The sequence below is a fragment of the Myotis yumanensis genome, unplaced genomic scaffold (genome assembly GCF_028538775.1).
Source record: "Myotis yumanensis isolate MYYU_CA2020_CCGP unplaced genomic scaffold, mMyoYum1.0.hap1 SCAF_21, whole genome shotgun sequence".
In the NCBI taxonomy this organism is placed as follows: Eukaryota; Metazoa; Chordata; class Mammalia; order Chiroptera; family Vespertilionidae; genus Myotis; species Myotis yumanensis.
Window position 1 is genome coordinate 12,382,124 of NW_027223772.1, and position 22,947 is coordinate 12,405,070.

Below are 22,947 nucleotides of genomic sequence, written 5' to 3' on the forward strand. Positions count from 1 at the left end.
GTTGTCCAGTTTGTTGGCATATACACTGAGTGGCCAGATTATTATAACCATCTGACGTTTGTAGGCAAATTAGTTATAATTTCGCACTGAAGTTGCTAGAGGGCCAGATCATTATAAAAGTCTGAACAGCACAACATACCTAAGTATCATTGCTGATCAAGTTCATCCTATCATGTTGATGATATATCCCAATGGAGATGACTTCTTCCAACAAGACAATGCACCATGCCACGGTGCTCATATTGTGCAGGAGTGCTTTCAAGAACATGAGGGAGACTTTACCTTGCTTAGGTGGCCCCCACAATCACCAGATCTCAATCCAATTGAGCATTTGTGGGATGAAGTTAAAAGAGCCATCAGGCAGCTGGTTCCACAGCCATCAAATCTCACAGAACTGGACAGTGCTATTCATCAGGCATGATGTCAGATTCCTCGCATCACCTTTCAACACCTCGTGGAGTCAATGCCAAGAAGAATCACTGCAGTATTGAAGGCAAAAGGTGGCCCAACGAAGTACTGATAGGGTGGTCATAATAATCTGGCTGGTCATAATAATCTGGCCACTCAGTGTAGTTGTTCATTATTTTCTTACAATCCTTTGTATTTCTGTGATGTTGGTTGCTACTTCACCTCTTTCACTTTATATATCTGGGTCTTCTCTCTTTGTTTCTTGATGAGTCTGGCTAAAGATTCATCAATCTTGTTTATCTTTTCAAAGAACCAACTCTTGGTTTCATTGATGTTTTGCCTTGTTTTTGTTTTTGTCTTTATGTCATTTATTTCCACTTTTCCTTCTACTTACTCTAGGCTTTTCTTGTTGTTCTAGTTCCATTTCTTTTACTTGTAGGGCTAGATTGTTTATTGGAGCTTTTTCTTGTTTCTTGAAGTAAGCCTGTAATGCTATGTACTTCTCTCTCAGGACTGCTTTCACTGTGTCCCAGAGATTTGGGGTTGTTGCATGTTCATTTTCATTTGTTTCTGGAAACTTTTTATTTCTTCCTTGATCTCATTGGCAGTCCATTCACTGTTAAATCACATGCTATTTAGCCTCAATGTTTGAAGGTTTTTAAGGGTTGTTTTTTTTTATTGTAGTTGAGTTCTAGTTTAATGCCATTATGATCTGAGAAGATGCTGGAAATGATTTCAATATTCTTCAATTTGTTAAGACTTATTCTGTGTCCTAACATGTGGTATATCTTTGAGAATGTCCCATGTGTACTTGAGATGAATGTACATTCTGCCACTTTGGGATGAAATGTTCTGTAAATATTAATTAAATCCATCAGATCCAGTGTGTTGTTTAAGATCACTGATTCCTTGTTGATTTTTATGTCTGGAATTTATCCAGTGATGTCCGTAGGATGTTAAAATACCCTACTATGATTGTATCTCTATCAATCTCTTCCTTAAAATCTTCCAAGAGTTTAAAAGATATATTTAGTTTGCTCCTATGTTGGGTGCATATATGTTTACGAGGGTTATAGTTTCTTGTTGGTTCGACCCCTGTAGTGTTACATAGTGACCTTCTTTGCCTCTTGTTATGGGCATGGTTCTGCAGTCTATTTTGCCAGATATTAGTATTGCTAACCCAGCCTTTTTTTTTTCATTTCCATTTGCATGGAACACTTTTTTTCATCCCTTCACTTTCAGTCTGTGTGAATCTTTTGTTCTGAGGTGGGTCTCTTGTAGACAGCATATATATGGGTCATGTTTTCTCAGACATTCAGCTACCCTACATCTTTTGATTGGAGCACTTAGTCCATTTACATTTAAGGTTATTATTTATAAGTAGTTATCTATTGCCATTTTTTTATACCTATGCTTCCCCCCCCCCCCCCCCCCCCGCCTCTTGTTTTCTTCTTCTTAAAGTGGTCCCTTTAACATTTTTTTTGCTGTGCTGGTTTGGTGGTAATGTACTTCTTTAGCTGTTTTTGACTGGGAAGCTCTTTATTTCACCTTCAGTTTTAAATGATAGCCTTTAGAGTAGTCTTGGATTCAGGTCCTTGCTTTTCATTATTTTGCATACTTCATGCCAATCCCTTCTGGCCTAAAGGATTTCTGTTGAGAAATCAGCTGACAGTCTAATGGGAACTCCCTTGTAGGTAACTTTCTTTCTCTCTCTTGCTGACTTTTAGATTCTTTCTTTGTCCATAACATTTGTTATTTTAATTATGATGTGTCTTGCAGTGGGTCTCTTTGGGTTCATCTTGATTGGGACTTTCTGTGCTTCCTGAACTTGTGTGACATTTTCCTTCATCATGTTAGGGAAATTTTCTGTCATTATTTCTTTAAACAGGTTCTTCATTCCTTGCTCACTTTCTTCTTCTTCAAGTACCCCTATGATGCAAATGTTGTTTTATGTTGTCCCTCAGTTCCCTTAACCCAGGGGTCCTCAAACTACGGCCCACGGGCCACATGCAAATACAAATATTGTATTTGTTCCCGTTTTGTTTTTTTACTTCAAAATAAGATATGTGCAGTGTGCATAGGAATTTGTTCATAGTTTTTTTGTTTTTTTTTTAAACTATACTCCGGCCCTCCAACCGTCTGAGGGACAGTGAACTGGCCCCCTGTTTAAAAAGTTTGAGGACCCCTGCCTTAACCTATCCTCCTGCTTTTTAATTATTTTTTTCTTTTTGCTGCTGTGATTGGATTTTTTTTCTACCTTGTCTTCCTAATAACTGATTTGATTCTCTGCTTTAATCAATCTACTTTTGATCCTTTCAGTATATTCTTGATGTCTGTTATGGTATTCCTCATTTCTGACTGGTTCTTGTTCATGGTTTCTATTTCATTTTTCATGCTGTTATAGTTCCTTGTTATTCTCACTAAGTTGCTTAAGCATCCTTATAACCATTACTTTGAACTCTATATCTAATAAATTGTTTACTTCCACTTCATTTAGCTCTTTTTCTGGAGCTTCTTCCTTTTCTTTCATTTGGGGACTGTTTCTTAGTCTCCCCACCTTTCCTGTCCCTTTGTGTTTGTTTCTTTGTATTAGATAGAACTGCTGTACCTCCCAGTTTTCATGCGGTGGCCTTATGTAATAAGTGTCCTGTTGGACCCAGTGGTGCAGCCTCTTTGATCTCCTGAGATGGATGCTCTAGGAAAATCCTTTGTGTGGGTTATTTGGGCTCTCCTGTTGTTATTGGGTCTTGATTGTTGATGTCCTGTTCATGGGTGGGATCTCCCCTCAGGCTGGCTGACTGTGAGGCTCAAGCCCAACCACATCTTGCGAGCTGTTGTGCATGTGCTTTTGAGAATTTGAACAGTGATATTCTCATATTCAAGCAATGCCCCATGCTTGAACTTCTTTTTTAGTCTGACCCCTGGGATATGTAGTCCAACTGGTTTCTCCAGCATGCAATTTCCCAGAGATATGAAGCAAGGCTGAGACTATGAACCCACCTAGAATAATACTTCTATAGCAATTGGTTTTCAGGATCTAGGCCTCAATCATGGATGAGTCTCATCTTTAATTGATGGGTAAGGGAGATCGGTGACCATCTGATCCAGAATGTAATTTGGCATCTGTGCAGAGACTCTGGATTCCTGAGTGTGAGTCAGGTTTCTCCAAATCCATTCACAGCCTATGTCTGCCAGAAACTCATCATTTCTCCAGAGGTGACAGGCTACAAGGCTGGAGTGTCCTTGCAGCCTGACAGCCTCACTGATTGACTTATCAATGAGTAGCCCAGCTACTGCAGTCTTTCAAGTTGTTTTTCTTGAACATTGGCCAGATAGCTGGGTAGGTGAGTGAGAAATGGTAAATGTCCTTAAAGCTTAAATTGCAGAGGATAAGGAATCTGGATCCTTCAGAGTAATAGAGAAAGGAGCATGCTCTGTAGTAACACAGACCTGGGCTAGCAGCCTTACCACCTTCATGGGGCAATGGGAGCCCCTACAGAGAGAGGGGTCAGAGCTGGGGAGAAAGAACTATGGAGGGACAAAGCTGAGTCAGGGCAGACCAGATACAGCCCGAGAAGCCCACACCCATGTACCCCACCTTCCTCTTCAGGGCCTAGAGCTACCTATCTTTTGGCAGCGCTTCAAAGCAATTGAATGGAGGTAGGAAACTCTTCCTACAAATGGCTCCAAAGCAACTACATTTTAATACGATGGAAAAATAATCTTAACCCTACCTCACACCATGTACCAAATTAGTTCTAGATAAATCCGAACGCTAAATATAAAAAATAGAACTGGAAAGAAATAACTAGGACTTGAAGAAATCATAAAAGAATACGTTTACAACCTTCAGGTTGCAAAGTTTTCTTAGAGAGGACACAGTAACCACTAACTTGAAAAAAAAATAATTGGTACTTCATCAAATTTAAAAATTTATTTCTCCTCATCAGAAGACACCAGTAAGAAAATGTATGGACAAGTTATCTAGTAAAGGAAATACGAATTCTCTCTCTCTCTCTCTCTCTCTCTCTCTCATACCTCTCCCACTTTCAGGACTTGTATCCAGAATATATAAATAACTCCCACAACTCAATAATAAAAAGACTATAAAAATGGCCTTGAAAAAGATGTCACACACAAAAAGATATACAGATAGCCAATAGAAACATGAAAAGTGAGATACCACCACTACATGCCCATCAAAGTAGCTAAAAGTTAAAAGAATGACAATATAAAATATAAGTGAAGGTGCGAAGTAACTGAATACCTTATACAAAACTATTAGAAATGTCAAATAGTATAATCACTTTGGAGGAAGTTTTGGTAATTTCTCATAAAGTTAAAAGTATATTCATTATATGACTCAACACTAGTTTGCTAAGTTTTGACCAAAGAGAAAGGAAATCATGTATCCATCCAAAGATTTATATGCAAATGTTAATAGAAGTTTTATTAATAACTTCCCCAAATTAAAACAACCTAGATGCTCATCAAAAGGAGAAAAAGCAAACAAACTGTGATGCATCCATACAGTGGAATATTATTCAGTAATATAAATAAGTTCATTACTGATACAGCAACATGAATGAGTCTCAAAACCATTGTGTTGAATGAAAGAAGACAAACACAGGAGACTGTAATGCACAATTTCATATATATGAGCATGTGAGTCAGGATTTGTGGGTGCAGGACTGCGTCCACTACAGCAGTATTTTGAACCCTTTCTGCACCTTGTCTTTACCATTTCACAATATATCATGGTCCCTGTCACATATTTGGATCTGCCTTTATCTCTTCATCGGCAGCCTGGCATTCCATTTGATGGAAGGAGCATAAAGTATTTACCCAGTCTGCTATTGGAAGACACGAATTGTTTCTAAACTTTTGTTCCCATATCACCACCACAGTGAAACTCCTTGTACAAATGTCTTGTGCATGTCACCAATTTTATCTCACTGGAGCACAGATTCTTAGAATGGACTCTTAAGGTCAAAGAAATGCATTGGCTTTTTTCTTTTGAATGCAGAACACAGTCCCAGGATTTCCAGGGAACAAGGGCTTTCCTGGGTCATCTCAAGGTAGACCAAGTGCCTGATTCCACATCTTCCCATATGGACAGGCATTAGGAATCACTACCCTCCGCCAAGGTAATTCCAGTAGCCTCAGGTGACACCTGAGATGCGCTGGTATCACCTGACTCTGGCCACACCTTATGTCACCTCAAAGTGTTCCTGCCTACCTCCATATCAGCAGGTAGGATGATAGCTGGGAAAAGATGTGCCCAGGACAGAGCTTTGTCTGAACACCAAAGGGGCCAGGGATGGGTCCTTTACCAAAGGGCAAAGGCAGCCAGAGCCCCCAGGCTGAACCCTTCCTACCAAGCCTCTAACCACTATGGGTCACAAGACTGAAGCAGTGGCTACAAAAGCAAAGTCCTTCCTGGAGCAGGAATCATGGCCAAAACCCTGATGTAACTGAGTGGTCCCTCCGGGTCTTTCCCGTGTTGCCAGCCTCCAAACGTATCTCTGAGTGTGATCCTAATTCCTTAAACCCTGGCCTTCCAGTCTACCCTCCATATCCTTTCAAGGCGGCCGTTTTTTTTATGAAAATAAATTTATAAAGTTAAATTATAAAAATATTTCTGCTCCTGGCCAAGATGGAGTAAGAGAATACAGATTTACCCTCCTACCTAAAACAACCAAAAAATAATAGGAGAGTGAAGAAATGGTTTTTCAAGATATTGGACATTAGGCAATAAAGGACAGTAATCTTCAAGACCCAGGAAAATAGGTGAGACCCATGATTACTTCAACTTTTGCCTTTTAGAGTTTCTAGGACATGATACAGGGGCAGAGAACCCAGATGGAGTCTGCTGGTCTCCCTGAGTTGAGAGACAAAGCTGAGAGTTTGGGGAGGCCAGATGGCTAGAGTTATAGGATAGAGGACTAGTGAGTAGAGACTTATACAGAGGGAACTTTAAAGAACTATAAAAGGCCCTCTTTAGGTATGTAGCAGAATATGGATCAGCATATGCATGTTGAGAAACTATTGAAGGATAAAAAAACAAACAAACAAACAACAACAACAACAAAAACACCTCCTGAAAGAATTAGAGGCAATGATGCTAAGCACCTGTTCCCTCCAGGAAAACCTCACAACTCACAGGGCATTGGGAAAAATACACAGAAAATTCTTGCCTCAGGAAGGAGTCATTTGCCCTACACTGAGTGCTGCTCCGGCCACACCAAATAAATCTTAAAAACAAGACCTCAAATCATCAAACTGTTCCAAGTAAATTTACTGTGTTTCAGAATGAAGCTCAATAATATGATATTTGTAGAAATACAAAATTACTCAGCACCTAACAAGGTAAAATTCACAATGCGTGGCACCCAGTAAAAAATTATTAGGCATGAAAAGAAGCAGGAATACATAACCTATAATGAAAAGTCAATTCAACAAAACTGATTCAGAAATGACACCGATATTAGAATTAGCAGAGAAGAATATTAAAACAGTTCTTATACCTGCATTCTAATTTTTAAAAATTAACTAAAAACATAGAAAATATTTTAAAAGGTCCAAAACTTTTCTTAAAAAGAAAAATAAGTTGGAGGACTAATACTAGCTGATTATATGACTTATCAAAGAATTACAATAATAAAAACAATGTGATATTAGCATGGAGATAATAAATACACTGGTGGAACAGAATAGTCCATATATAAATGTTCCTAAATACATAATTACAGTTAGCTGACGTATAACAAATTCAGTAAAGAAAGGGATGGTCTTTTCAACAAATGGTACTGAAACAATTGGGTATCAAGAGGCCAAAAAATTGAACATCAATCCAAAACATATCTAAAATTGAATCAAAATGGATTGTATACATAAATGTAAAAGCCCAAACCACAAAACTTGAAGAAGAAAACATAAGAGAAAACTTGTGATCATGGGTTAGGCAAAAATTTATTAGCTACACCATCAAAAGCACCATTCATAAAAACACACACTAATTGACAGCTTGAACTTCACCAAAAATAAAAACATCTGCTTTGCAACAAATACTCTTAAAAGGATGAAAAGACAAACTACAGACTATGGGGAAAAACTTTATGAAACATACATCTATTAAGAACATAATTAATAGGAAATTCTCAAAACTCAATAAAAATAAATCTACTTTAAAAATTGACAAAAGCTTTGAACAGGCACTTTACCAATGAATATATATATATATAGCAAGTAGGCACATGAAAAAATGCCCAGCCATCATTAGTAATCAGAAAATTCAAACTAAAAACATAAGGAGATATCACTACACACCTAATGGAATTACTAAAATTAAAAAGACTGACCACAGACTGAGAATGTAGAAAAACTGGGATTGGTGGGAATGCAATGCATTGCAAATACTTTGGAAAATAATTTGATAGTTCATTAAAAAGTTCATAATGAAATGTCAGCGTGAGGAGCACCATGAAACTCACTCGCCATAGAAAACAGCAAATCTGGCAATAGCTACTTTTTTTAAAAAGCAGTTAAAGTTTCTGGAAATTTCCTAAGGGCATATAACAAATGAAAAAACATTTATTCGAGAAAACATACTAAAAGTTGGTAAGAACAGTAAGAATCTGTAGCACTTGAGCTATGGCCAGTTCCTTCTTTCCCTCCACACCCTCAACTTAACAGAACTTCCCTGGGTGAGTGTCACCAAGAAGGTGATGCCCCCTCCCACTTCAGCACCAAACCAAACCTCATTTTACCTCATGAGAAGGGCAAACCACCAGCATTTCTAATCTCCTCTAATTCCAAGTTGAATTCCTGCTGAGTGTGGCTGAGCGGCCAGGAGCTCCCTTCCTCCACCAAACCCTCACCTATAACACAGAGGCTCTACACTCGGCACAGAAGACCAAGACTATGAGGGCCCTAACCACCCTTGCCCTAGCTTAGAGCAGAGTTTCCAGACTGAGAAAGGCGAGCCATAAAGATCAGAGGTTACTGCTCCATCCAGCACCCAGAATAGTGGATCAGAGACATTGCCCAGGAGAAGAGGCAACCCATAAGAAAAGAAAGCCCCAAAGGAACTGACATTATTTGAAAAAGAACGTGGAGAAGTCTGATCCTAAGGCTGCTCTCAAAAACAATCGCTCCTCTGTATTAAGAGAAACAAGCTAAAACGTAGACCATCTAGCTTACCAGAGAGAACCAGGGAAAGAGACAAGCTAAGGAGACATTCCTCCCCGCACCCATCCCAGGACAAAGCAAACCTCAAAGACTGGCCTCAAAATCTACTCTTGTCCAAATATAATTGTATCAGACTGCTGAGAAATGCATGCCTCAGGGCATTGTCAAAAACTATAAAGCCATTGATTGTTAGTTAGTGCTAAAAGATGGAGAGTAATACCAAAAGAAGAAGACAGCCTAACAGAGAATCAGGGAAAGAGACAATCCAAGAGAGCCCTGCTAAGACCACGGTCCTCCCAGGATGGCTGTGTGGATGCTCAAGGCTCAGCCCCCAGAGGAGCAACAGCAATGGCATCATGCTAAAATTGTCTCACTACGTCGTTAAACAAACAACAAAACAATGAAAATAAGCCCCCAGGAAGGGAAAGAGCAATCCAAAGTTGCTACAATATATTACTTAAAATGTCTAGTTTTCAACAATAATTGTGACATGCAAACAGAAGCATTTTTACACAGGAAAAAATAAAGTGCTTCTAAGAGGGTCCATATGTAATACTTAACAGACAAAGACTGACTCAAAGTTACCATTATAAATGTTCAAAGAACTAAAGTAAACCATGCTTCAAAAAGTTAAGGAAGATATAAAGACAATGTTTCATCAAATAGAGAATATCAATAGATGTAGAGACTATTAAAAAGAATCAAATACAAATTCTGGAGTTAAAAAGTATAAACATGAAATAAAATGTGTTAGAGTGGTTCAAACAGTAGATTTGAACTAGCAAAAGAACCAGTGGACTTAAAGATAGATCAATAGGCATTATGCAACTCAAAGAACAAAGAGAAAATAGAATGAAGAAAATGAAAGAGAACCTCAGGGAAATGTGCAACACTGTTAAGCACATAAACATATATATAATGAAAATACTAGGATGAGAGGAGAAAAAAAGAAATAATATTGGAAGAAACAATGCTTAAAAATTTCCCAACTGGTGAAAAACACTAATCTACATATCCATGGAGCTCAACAATATCCAATTATGACAAATAGAAATAAATCCACACCCAGATACATCATAGTAAAAATGCTGAAAGCCAAAGAGAAAATCTTGACAGCATTAAGAGAAAATGACTTGTCATATACAAAGGAACTCAAATAAGATTAACAGCTGACTTCTCATCAGAAACAATGGAGGCCAGAAGGCAGTGGTATAATGTATTTAACTAGAGGCCCAGTGCACAGATTCGTGCACTGGTGGGGCCCATTGGCCTGGCCTGGGCCCTCTCACAATCCAGGACCCTTTGGGGGATGTTGGAGAGCTGGTTTCAGCCCAATCCCTGCAGGCCAGGCTGAGGGACCCCAGCGGAGCATGAATCCGTACACCGGTCCTCTAGTATGCATATAAGATATTTGGTTAATCTCTTCCTGCTCTCCCCTCTCCCCGCTTTCATCTGAGATTCATCAGTTTGTTCCATGTTTCCATGCCTGTGGTTTTCACTCCTGCATCGAGCATCTGCCCCCTGGTGGTCAGTGTGCATCATAGCTACCGGCCAGTCATTGTGTGAATATTATAGAGTACTAGAGGCCCGGTGCACAAATTCATGCACGGGTGGGGTCCCTCGGTGTGGCAGGGATTGGGCCGAAACTGGCAGTCCAACACTGCCCGCCGCTCCTGCCTTCCACTCCCACTCATCCTGGCCCTGCTGCACCTGCCACGGGCTAACGCCCAGTCAGTCCTGATTGGGAGAGGCTCATGCTGCTGGAGGGGTGCTCGCCAGCCATGAGCCTTGTGTCTGGTGCCCATCCTGAGGCGGGTGAGGGGGGCTGGGATGCCCTTGCTGGCCCGGGATCTGGATCCATCCCGCTGAAGTTTGCATTGGTAGTCAGGAGCCACCTGGAGGCCACTTTTATATCATTTCTTCCTTGCGGAGTGTCTCGGGAGGGGAAATGGCCGTGGTGCCTGAGGCCGACTTCCAGGAGGCCTGTGGCGCTGTAGGGATTGTGCCGGCGGTGCCCGTCCATCGGTGCCTGGCCCGTTCTCCGGAGATTGGACCTGCAGGACTATTGAGGGAGTGAGTGGCTGCCACTGGGCTGGTGGGTCGCTGGGACGGCTTCGGTCAGCTGAGCAGCACTCCCACTGTGGGAGTGCACTGACCACCAGGGGGCAGCTCCTGTGTTGAGCGTCTGCCCTCTGGTAGTCAGTGCACGTCATAGTGACCAGTCAACCAGTTGTTTGGTCATTCAGTCGTTCAGTCACTTAGGCTTTTATATATATAGATACTTATACAATCCTAGATGGTGTAGCCCAGTGGTTCTCAACCTTGGCTGTGCATTAGAATCACCTGGAAATCTTTTTAAAATCCTGATTTCTGGGCCTCATCCTCCGGAAATTCTGTTTCTTTGTTACTAATGTTGTGGCCCCACCCCCTAACAAAGAAACAGAATTTCCGGAGGATGAGGCCCAGAAATCAGGATTTTAAAAAGATTCCCAGGTGGTTCTAATGTGCAGCCAAGGTTGAGAACCACTGGTGTAGCCTATTGCTTCTAGGCTACAAGCCTATATAACATGCTACAGTACTGAATCCCATAGATAACTGAAACACAGTGGCAAGTATTTGTGCATATAAACATATTTAAATATGTAAAGGCACTGTAAAAATATGACAGAAAATGTAAAATGTGTGCAGTTGTGCACATTGGAGGAGCAGGAGGAGGACTGTGAAGGGAGCTCAGATGTCAGGAGGAGGGAAGGAGGAAAGAAGAGAGGGAGAGAAGAGAAAGGGATAGGAAGGAGAGAAGAGTTTGAAAGAGACCTAGAGAGATAAAGCTTGAAATGAGAAATAATCAAAGGGAGAGGGTAGGGCAGAGGGAGAAAGGGAAGGAGAAACGTGACTGGGAAGAAAGAGAGATAACGAGAAACGACAGGAAGGAAAGTAAGTTTGTGCAATTGAGTATGTGTGTGTGCAAGGGTAGGTGGGCTCCTGGGATCCCCTCCTCCTCCGTCCACTCCTCTTTCTCCCTTGCCAATTCCGGGCCCCAACTGTGGGCAGGCACACGGGCACACGGGCACACAGGCACACGGGCACACGGGCACACAGGCACACGGGCACACGGGCACATGGGCACACAGGCACACGGGCACACGGGCACACAGGCACACAGGCACATAGTAAGGACAGCATGCGGAGCTTCCTCGTTTATTTAAACCTCCCAAAACTAGCAGTAAATTCAGCTCGTAATTCAACATCATAGGCAGGCCCAGCCTTTTCTTGCCACATTGCAGACTGACTATTTGTTTACAATCCATCATACTGTTATGGGACCAACAAAAATGGACAGTCCCAAGGTGAAGACCAGGGTCCCTATGACCACATGCTTCTCAAAGTGCCTTGGCAAATGCTGGGCTCTGCCCCCCACATGCTGGCCCCCACAGGCCCCTGGTATTAGTACTGTATTCAGCCCCACCCCATGATGGGTGTAGGGGGAGCGCAGTGTCCTCACCTAGAAAAGGCAGGGGGAGCTACCTGGTGAGGAGGAGGAAGGGGCTCACGCTGCACCCCACCCACCCTCCTCCTCAGTTTCCCTTGAAATGGTGCTCTAAAATCTCCCCACCCCCACCCTCCCAATGGCCCAGCCCATACCCCCCGCTGCCCTCTCAGAGCTGTCCATTGCACCAGGCCCGAACCCCCAGGGCCTAGCTCCGGACAGCCTGGCTGGGCTATGAATAGCACACGGCCCTTTTCCTTTCCAAATATAAAATGTTTGCTTTCAATCAGGGGCGTCTGGGGAAATGGAAATTATAGGATTGGAGAGTGTCCTTGGGTAAAGAAATACCTCGAATGCCGAAACCTCACAGGGCCTCTGATTAGGGCTGGAATAATTCTTGCTGTAATATAAACAAGCCTTGCTCAGCTAATGGGGGTTGGGGAACGGGGCCGGGAAATGGGGGCACATGCTGCTCTTTGTTCTCTCCCCTCCCCACATGCCATGGAGCAGGGCGGGGCCTGGGGTCTGGAGCAGACCAGCTCTAGGGCCTCAGGACACCAGAAGCCTTGGCTGTGGGGCGCTCAGTGACCTCAGGCAAGACCTGCCGCTCAGGGCCTCACCTTCCCTCCCCGCCGTGGAGGGCAGGACAGATGGCCTGTGAGTGTCCAGTTCTTCCTCTGTCTTCTCTAGACTTCAACGCCCAGGTCTGCTCTGGGGGCTGCTGGGGGCAGGACAGGAAGTCAGCGAGGCAGATGGCCAGGGAGGAAGGTAGGAGCCTGAGGAAGCTGCTCTGAGCAGAAGTTTCCCAAGCAGTTGGTCAGTGTGTCAGCAAACACTTGTTCGTATGTCACTGTGGCACCAGGTGTGAAGGTGGAAGACACTGCCCCACCTTCAGGGGCACAGAGTCTAGTGAAGACGTCACACACACACGGAAGCAACAAGTCCATCAGCCGTGGGTCAGGGCAGACGGTGCCTCATGGCTCAAGGCCACAAAGGCCAGGCCTCGAAGGTCCCGAGTGCGTCTCTGGGCCTCATGCCACCGCCTTCTCCGGACCGAGCTGTGAGGGGCTCTCATTCTGCCAGGGGCCCTGCTGACCGAGCACCTCGCTCACCAGGAGCAGAAGCATCCTTGGGATCCTGAGATATTTGATAACCACTAGCACCAAAGCCCCCCCTGCCGGCCCCCTACACACACACACACACACACACACACACACACACACACCCTTGCACACACACATGCACACACACACACCCGCGCACACACACATGCACACACATGCACACGCACACACGCTTTTTACAGGAACCTCTTAGGCCGAGGCTTTTCCTGACACCCGTCTCAGATGCGCGCATCCGGCTCAAGCCTCCCAGGAAGCGGCAGAGCGTCCTATAACTCGGAGAAGGTAGGAAAGGTCAGGAGCATTTGCAAAAACTCACCAACCACAGAAATATGTCGCCGCAGAGGTGACAGACCACGCCTCGGTCCTCCCTGAAGACACAGCCACAAGGGCTTGGGATGGGGCCAGGAAGGGGCTATGGTCCTGGCCCACTGTGTCTCTGTGGCCACAGTCTCTCATCTGTAAAATGGGTCCAAATGGCAAGATATGGAGGAAGGAGGATCATGGGTGCTGCTCAGTGGGTGGTGAGGTCTGACCCCCATGAGGCTGGAGCTCTGGGAGCTCCGTTAGTCCCTCCGCGAGGCTGGCCTGCGTCACCCCGCCCAGCGCCCGCCTCTGAGGAGACAGCGTGCTTATCTGGGAGTGTGTCAGAGGCCCTGCCTGTGTGAGTGTGAGAGGAGGTGGCAGTGCTGGCTGCTCCGCAGAGAAGTGACGGTGTGAATGGGGGAGGGGACAAGTTGGGGTACCTGGATGGCAAGGAGGGCCAGCTATCCCCCGAGCCTGACAGCTTGGCCTGCAGTGAGGGGGGGGAGGGAGGGGCTGGGAATGCTGACCCCTCTCTCCCACACCCCCACCTCTGACTCCTACCTCCCGAGCAGGGGGAGGAGGGCAAGAGAAGACGAGACAACTTGGGGACACCTGCCCAGGGCGCCCCACGGGTGGAGACGTATCCAGTCCAGGGGCCAGGGGCTGCTGCCAGACCTCTGCCAAGTGACTGAGTCATGGGGACTCGGCCTTCATGTGCGGTTCGGCATCTTAAGTGAGAACTTGCTGAAAACCCTGGGAAACGGGCCTGGCAGGGCTGCCCTGCGTCTCGAGCAGCGGCAGGAAGCTGCCACCTGCAGCAGAGGCTCCTGGCGCTGAGGCCGAGGTCCTGCCCCGAGGGTGGGGAGGAACCGGCCCCAGGAATGTGATGGCCTTGTTCTAGCAGATGGCCCCGCCCGCCGCCCCGGCCGCCAGCGGTTCCGTATTTACACTACATTAATAATGGTTTAAACGTTCTCATAAATAGATGCTGATTAATTGGCAATCCATTTGCCGAAGCCGGGCCTGCCAGACGGTTTCCTGGAGGCCCTTCCACATCCCGATAAACACCATCAGGGAGCAGGCAGGCGCTAATGCAGCAGCCCCACCGCCCCACGCCCCGTGGAGAGCAATTTCTCAGGCCTGAAAGGGCCTGACCTGAAGCCCAGCCCTGGAACTCCCACCTTGCACAGCGGGGACCCTGCAGTCCCTTCTGCCCCTGCAGGCTGTGGCTGTCAGCGCTCACTCACACCGAAGCTGGTCGGTGGGCAGTCTGTACTCCACACACCCCCACCCCTGCTCGGCCCCCCCAACAGTGGCCGGGTCCTGGCACCTGGAAAGAAATGGGCTGCCCAGGAACACGAGTGGCGTCCTGCTGCGTGTTCCTTCCTTCATTTCTTCATTCACTCGGGCCGTCAGTCATTCTTCAGTTAGTGGAGCCTGCCCCTGGGGTGGTGAGGGCAGGGCCCGGGGCCTGGCAGCCCCTTCACAGGCCCTTGGACTCAGGAAACCATTTCTGGAGGAGTTCTAGCACACGGAGCCCTTCAGTGTGGGGTGAACAAGGGCAGGGACTCTACCCAGCTCACGGGGCTTCGCTGAGTGTCACTGCCCTGACAGGCTCCTGGGGGCATGTTTGCTCCTGCCCTCCCTCAGGTCTCCCAGCTCTACCTCCCCAGCCTGCACAGCTCGTCTTCCTGTTCTCACGGCAGACACCAGAGCCACAGAGCCCTCTGGGGACCGCACTGCGACTCACACTCAGGAGCCCCCTGCCCGGTGGAGGGTAGAGGGAGGCCTTGGCCTGCATTGTCCTTGGCACCCACTGAGTACTGTCCTCATTGTGCCACATGTGCCCATTTCACAGGTGAAAACACTGATGCTCCAAGAGCCACCTGCTGGTAAGTGCCACAGTCAGGACTCAATTCCTGGGTCCATTCCAGAGGGCCCTACCTGCTGGGCCATGCTGCCTGACGCTGGGCTGTGGAGAGTGACATTGGGAGGGACGAATGAATGAATGAAGCCAGCCCAGATCCAGCCAGCAAAGCGAGAGGGGGAGGAGCCCCGTGATTGGTTTTTAAAGCTCCTGCAGACCCAGTCCCAGCCGAGGGAGGGGGAGGTCAAAGGTGGCTGCTGATGGTTGTCACTCAAGCAAAATAGGCCCGTTTTCATTTTTCACTTGGGCCCAGACCCCTCCAAACAGACAGTGATTAGGCCCTGATTGAGCCTTTCCTCTGCCTGATGACTCCCACATGTGACCCGCTCCCAAATTACATGCAAATGTTCCACCGACGAGCTGCTGAAAGCCCTGGCCGCCGGGCCAACTCCCGCCGCACAGGCGCCCACCGTGCAGGTGTGTGCAGGGGCCAGGTCAGTGGCCAGACACACCTGTGAGCCACTGAGCTCCACAGTGCCCCTTCCCCTGCCCCCCCCCCCCCCCCCCCCCCCAGGCCAGGCCAGAGCCTCAGTCTGCTCCTCTGTGGACAGGGCGCAATGACAGAGCGAGAGATGCCACCACAGCGAGCATGATATGATACATAATATTACACATAAGAAGCCTGGGCGCCTGGGCTCGGACAGGCACAGAGATTTATTCCATGTCTGTCTCCCAGGCTCCTCTGCAGAATGGGGTCATGAGAGCCCCTCTGGGAGCAGAGGTGCTGGGGGCAGAAGAAACAGGTACATCTAGCTGCTTGGAACAGCACTGGGCAGTGATATGCACACTTGTCATTGTCGCCATGGGGCCTGGAGACACTGCAAAAGGAAGGCACCGTGTGGCAACCTCCCTGGGGAAGCTGGGAGCCCATCCACACACGTCTGATCTTAAATAGGCCAACGGCTACGGCCACGGGGGCTTCCACACCAGCCGGGCTTACAGGCGCCCCCACACCTGTCCCATGAGATCGGTGGCACCTGAGTCTCATTTTCAGAGGAAAACACTGGCCTAGAGAGACCGGCAGTCGCGCAGCTGGTCCATGGGAGAGGTGTCCGGAGGTCCCAGCCCCCATGTGCAATCTTAGAGCTGAGCCCCCGGCCTGCAAGTGGCAGAAAGGGACGTTCAGGGGACACTGCTGTGGGGTGTTCTGAGGTCAGCCCAGGGGCCTCAACTCAGTCTTAGCCAACACTGCCCCACCCCTGCCCAGATCATTCAACCTAGCGCCTCACAGGCCAGGACTTCCCTCTGCGATCCCCAAGCCTGGCTGAATGCCTCCCATGACAGGGAGCTCGGCCCCACACCGGGCAGAATGCTGCAGCACTGAGGCGGGGAAAACCTCCCTCCTGAATGAAGCCTGGTGGCCTTGGGTCTGTTCTAAGGCCCCCCAGTGGGATCTTAGATCTCTTCCGCTCATTCATTCATACATTCATTCATTCATTCAGTCAGTCATTCAGTCATTCACGCAGTGAGACCCTCTCTGACCATCCACCTAGTTGTCTCCCCACCCTTGGGCATGTTTACTTGTGTGCTTATTCCTTTCTGAGATGATCAGGTTCACGAGTTGGTCAACTTTTGTCTGGGTCCTGTTAGAACATCAGCTTCAGTAGCCAGGAAGCATCTCACCTCCATTTCCTGGGTCAGAGTCATTGTGCAGTGCACGTGCCCGAGAAAGCGAGAGAGATGGGCAAAGGAGAGGAAGGAACAGAGAGGGAGACAGAAGAGAAGGGCGAGGCGGTAATGAGGACTTGGTGCTTTGGGTTGGGCAAGTGGGGAGGGAGGACAGGCTAGAAAAGGCGGCCAGGCCTTGGAAACGGAGTGAGCAGGTGGATGAGGTGGAAATGGGGCTTTTGTGTTGAACCCTGTGAGCAGATCCCTCCTGGGCTCAGGCTGAGGGGTGAAGGGCTGTAAAGGGACCGCACACAGGGGCTCACGCTGGACACACGCAGTGCCCTGGAGGGAGGCTACACCCACTAGAGGGGCTTTTCTTGAATCCCACAAAGATGGCTGAGGCCAGTAGGGGCCTTGGGTGAGCTCTGGGCGAAGGAGGGGTGTGGGGCCACTGGGCTATCGGCTTCTGGAGTGGTCTGTCTGTGGGTTACAGGTCAGCAAGGACTGGACCCTGTTAATGGGGGAAGCTAATCTGGAGGGAGGGCGGGGCACACAAAGCTTGGGTCCTCGGAGCTGGGGCCTCAGCCCTCACCGCCCCATCTTCCCTCTGCTGTCAGACCCACAGCTGTCCTTCACGCAGGGCATTAGCCTCGGCCCCTCGGGGCTGGCGAGGGATCGAGGCCCTGCACTGGGGGCGACTGTGCCTGGGTCGAAGTGTGAGCCCTGACACAGGTGGGAACTCCTCCTCCTCCCCCAACTCACAGGAGTCCCCAGTCCCTTTCGTCCCTGAGCAGGAAGCATCTCGGAGCTGGGCCCCTCCCTCGGCAGCAGGTGGGTGGCCCCTCATCAGCCTGATGTGGAAAGTGAAATAACTTCTCCCAATTACCCTTGAATCTGGAAACTTTTTGTGCCTCTGACATTTCCTCCAGTCTAGGAATTAATCAGCCCCTTGGCCATCCATGCGCTGGGGCCGGGACGTGGGGGCACCAGGGGCAGTTGTGCCCCAGAAAATTATTTCTCATTGCCAATTATTGCCCATTAGAGCTAATGGTCGCACTTAATCACCACACACTTATCTGGGGTTTTTTAAGCCACTGGAACCGGTCCCCTCTACTCCTCCCCCCACTGTGTTCTCTTGAGCAAAGCTCAAGCCATTGCCAGAAATATATTTTTTTAAACCAAATCCCACATCTGATACCGTTTTGTTTGAAAAATGAGCTGCCCTCCCCTTTCTCGTGTCTGCTGGTCAAGCAGCCAGTGAAGTTTGGGGACAGAGATGGGACCTCCACAGGGCTTATTCCTAGGCCTGGGGGAGGTGGGAGCCCCCTCCCCCACAACCCTGCAAAGGGGAGGAGACTTGGCCCCAGTTACAGATGAGGAACTGAGGTTGGGGTGTGTGTGTGGGGGGGAGGGGGTGGTGGTGCAGAAGGTCACACTGAGAATGGTAGCAGAGCAAGGACAGAGCCCAGGCACGCGGGAGTCAGGCCCAATGGGTGCTAGAGGGCAGTTGCAGGAGACTTCTAACCCTTGGGTTTGAGGCAAGGCAAATCAGATGGGGGGGCTCTCCCACAGCTGCCCTGCCAGGCCGGGCCATCAGACCAGGATTAAAACATTGTTCAGGTGTCCATCTGAGTAGTGAAAGGCCTCAGATGGCACCGAGGGTGCAGCTGCCCCACTGCACAGACAAGACACCTGGCCCACGGGGTAGTTGACCCATCTGGGCCGAAGCTCTTGGGCAGAATCCACTCCATGACCTCTTTCCAGGGAAGTGACAGGGCCTCTCTGAGCCAGGGTTTCCCAATCTGAAAGCCGGGCTCTGGTTCTCCAGAGGGCAGGGCCGCTCTGATGAATGAGGTATTGAGTCCAACTTCAATGTGGGCTGGTGGCTCTGTCCCCAGGTGAGACGACTTTCCGGGGAGAGGGTGTCTGGGAGGCAGGTACCGGGGCTGAGATCACCCCGCCCAGCCAGCTGGCTTGTTTTGTGGACCTTCTGTCCAAACCAATAACCTCAGGCAAATCCTCACAGGGTCTGCAGAGGTGTATCCATGCGTTACAGAATTCTCAGACTGCCTCTGCTCTGGGCACACTGGGAAGCACAGACACGCCACTCCCTGCTTCTGTGGGACTTGAGAATGGAAAAAAAAAAAAGGGGGGGGGGGACAGATAAATAAGTAAACAGAGTAAGAAACCAGGTCATTCCAGAGCATCCTGTGAAAACCATGATGGGGTGATGTGAGGGAATGCAATGTGGTGCATGTACCTATATGTCAGATTTTTGTGGTAAAATTTGTACAAAAGTTTACATATATTTCAGGTGTACAATATTATAATTCCACTAGAGGCCTGGTGCACAAAATTCGTGCATATGTAGGGTCCCTAGGCCTGGCCTGCAATCAGGGTCAATCAGGTTCCCCACCTCCCGGCCTTCCCGCCTCCTCCTTCCCTCGCTCCCTCATCGCCCAATGCCACTACTGGTCACCCACCATGTCTGTGCTGTCCCCTGGTGGCCAGCACATATCATAGTGAGTGATTGAACTCCTGAGGGGACAATTTTCATATTAGCCTTTTATTATATAGGACTAGTTGCCCAGTGCACAAAATTTGTGCATGGGTGGGGGGAGTGTCCCTCAGCCCAGCCTGCACCCTCTCCAATCTGGGATCCCTCTCACAATCTGGGACCGCTGGCTCCTAACTGCTCACCTGCCTGCCTGCCTGATTGCCCCTAACCACTCTGTCTGCCAGCCTGATCAACCCCAACTGGCCCCCCCTTCTGGCCTGATCACCCCTAACTGCCTGCCCCTGCCAGACTGATTGCCCCCAGCTGCCTCCCCATTGGCCTGATCATTCCCAACTTCCCCCCCTGCTGGCCTGCTCACCCCCAGTGCCCCCCTCCCGCTGGCCTGCTCGCCCTCACTTTCCAACCCTTGCCAACCCTTGCTCACCCCAACTGCCCTCTCCTGCCAGCCTGACCATCCCTAACCACCTCTGCCTCGACCCCACCACCATGGCTTTGTCCAGAAGGTATCCTGGAAGGTCTCCTGGTCTAATTAGCATATTACCCTTTTATTAGTATAGATATTTGTATATACTACATAGAGTTCACCACTGTAAGTTTAGTTACCATCCATCACAATACAATTGATCCCCTTTACCCATTTCACATTCCCCACAACTCCCTTACACCTTGGTAACCACAAATCTGTTCATCTGTTCTATGAGTTTTTGTTTTGTTTTGTTTATTTGTTTTGTTTTATATTTCACATATAGAAGAAATCATATGGTATTGGTCTTTCTCCATCTGACTTATTTCACTTAGCATAATACCCTCAAAGCCCATTTGTGTTATCACAGATGGCAACATTTCATTCCTTTTACTTGCTGCATAATATTCATGTATGTATTCATATATATAATACTCATTTATATATCACATCTTCTTTATCTGCTCATCCTATCTAATAAAAGGCAAACATGGTAATTAACCGTAACTTCGCTACCCTTCCCATTGGCTAATCAGGGCGATATTCAAATTAACTGCCAACCAAGATGGCTACCGGCAGCCAGGCAGCTGAAGGGAACAGGAGGCTTGCTTGCTCCAGTGATGGAGGACGCCTACGTTCCCCACCTGCCGCTGCCAGCCTCTGAGCTGCACTCTAAGAAACAATGTTCAATTATAGAAGCTAAACAAGCTCCAGATGCGTGCTTTCAGCCAGCTTCGGCCTCAGAGCTTAGAGTGGCAGTGATGGCAACAATATTTCAATTATAGAAGCTAAACAAACCCAGATACCTGCTTTCAGCCAGCCGCAGCCTCAGAGCTGGAGCCGGGCCTCAGAGCTGGAGCCGGCTCTCAGCTCCAGTGACAGCTATAGAAGGTAAATAAATCCCAGAATTTAAAAAAAAGAAAGAAAAAAAGGAGAGGTTGGGAGCTTCAGTCACCCGCCAGCCTGAAAACGGCCCTCAGCCCCTCACCCAGACTGGCCAGGCACCCCAGTGGGGACCCCCACCCTGAAGGGGGTGGGACCAGCTGCAAACAGCCATCATCCCCTCATCCAGGCTGGTCAGGCACCCAAGCTGGACCCCCACCCTGATCTGGGACACCCTTCAGGGCAAGCCAATCGGCCTCCACCCGTGCACCAGGCCTCTATCCTATATAGTAAAAGGGTAATATGCAAACTGACCCTAACAGCAGAAGGACTGGGAATGACTGGTCACTATGACACACACTGACCACCAGGGGGCAGATGCTCAATGCAGGAGCTGCCCTCTGGTGGTCAGGGCGCTCTTACATGGGAGGAGTTCTGCTCAGCCACAAGCCAGGCTGATGGCTGCCAGTACAGTGGTGGTGGTGGGAGCCTCTCCCGCCTCCTCAGCAGCGCTAAGGATGTCTGACTGCAGCTTAGGCTTGCTCCCCACTGGCAAGTGGACATCCCCCGAGGGCTGCCAGGCTGCCAGAGGGATGTCTGATTGCCATCTTAGGCCCACTCCCCCGGGGAGCGGGCCTAAGCCAGCAGGTGGTCATCCCCTGAGGGGTCCCAGACTGCGAGAGGGCACAGGCCAGGCTGAGGGACCCCCTGGCCCCCCCGAGTGCACAAATTTTTGTGCACTGGGCCTCTAGTCTATTAATATACACCTAGGTTTCTCCCATATCTTGGTTATTATAAATAATAGTTCAATGAACATGGAGGTACATACATATTTTTGAATTCATGCTTTTGTATTCTTCAAATAAATATCTGGAAGTGGGATAGCTGGGTCATATGTTAGTCCTATTCTTAATTATTTGAGAAATCTCCCTACTGTTTTCCATGGTGGCTGCACCATTTTACATTCCTACCAGTAGTGCATTTCCTCCACATCCTCACCAACACTTATTATTTCTTATCTTTTTGATAATAGCCACTTGGTAAGGTGATATCTATTATGGTTTTGATTTGCATTGCCCTGATTAGTGGCATTGAACATCTTTTCGTGTCTGTTGGCCATCTGTATGTCCTTGGAAAATGTCTATACAGATCGTCTGCTCATTTTTTTTTTGGATTGTTTTTATGTTGTTGAGTTGTGTGATTTTGTTATATATTTTAGATATTAATCCTTTATTGTATATATAATTTGCAAATTTCTTCTATTCGGTAGGTTGTCTTTTCATTTTGTTGATGGTTTTTTCACTTTGCAGAAGCTTTTTAGTTTGATGTAGTACCATTTGTTTATTTTTGGTTTTGTTTCCCTTGCCTTTGAAATCATATATTTAAAAAAAAAAAACAAAAAACAGCCCTAACCAGTTTTCTCAGTGGATAGAGCGTCGGCCTGTGGACTGAAGGGTCCCAGGTTTTATTCTGGTCAAGGGCATGTACCTTGGTTGTGGGCACATCCCCAGTAGGAGGCATGCAGGAGGCAGCTGATTGATGTTTGTCTCTCATTGATGTTTCTAACTATTCCTCTCCCTTCCTCTCTGTAAAATCAGTAATATATATTTTTTAAAAAACATTGCTAAGAAAAACATTAAGACTGATGTCAAGCAACTTACCACCTATATTTTCAGGAACTTTATGGTTTGAAGTCTTACATTCAAGTCTCTTAAATCCATTTTGACTTAGTTTTTGTGTATAGTATAAGATAGTGGTCTGGTTTTATTCTTTTCCACGTGCCTATTTAGTTTCCCCAACACCATTTGTTGAAGAGACTGTCCTTCTCCCATTGGATGCTGTTGGCTCATTTGTCATAAATTCATTGTTTGTATATGTGCAGGTTTATTTAGGGGCTCTCTGTTATGTTTCATTGCTCTGTGTGCCTGTTTTAAGGCCAGCACCATACTGTTCTGATAATTATAGCTTTGTACTATAATTTGAAGTTGGGAAGTGTGATACCATTAGTTTTGTTCTTCTTTCTAAAGATTGTTTTGG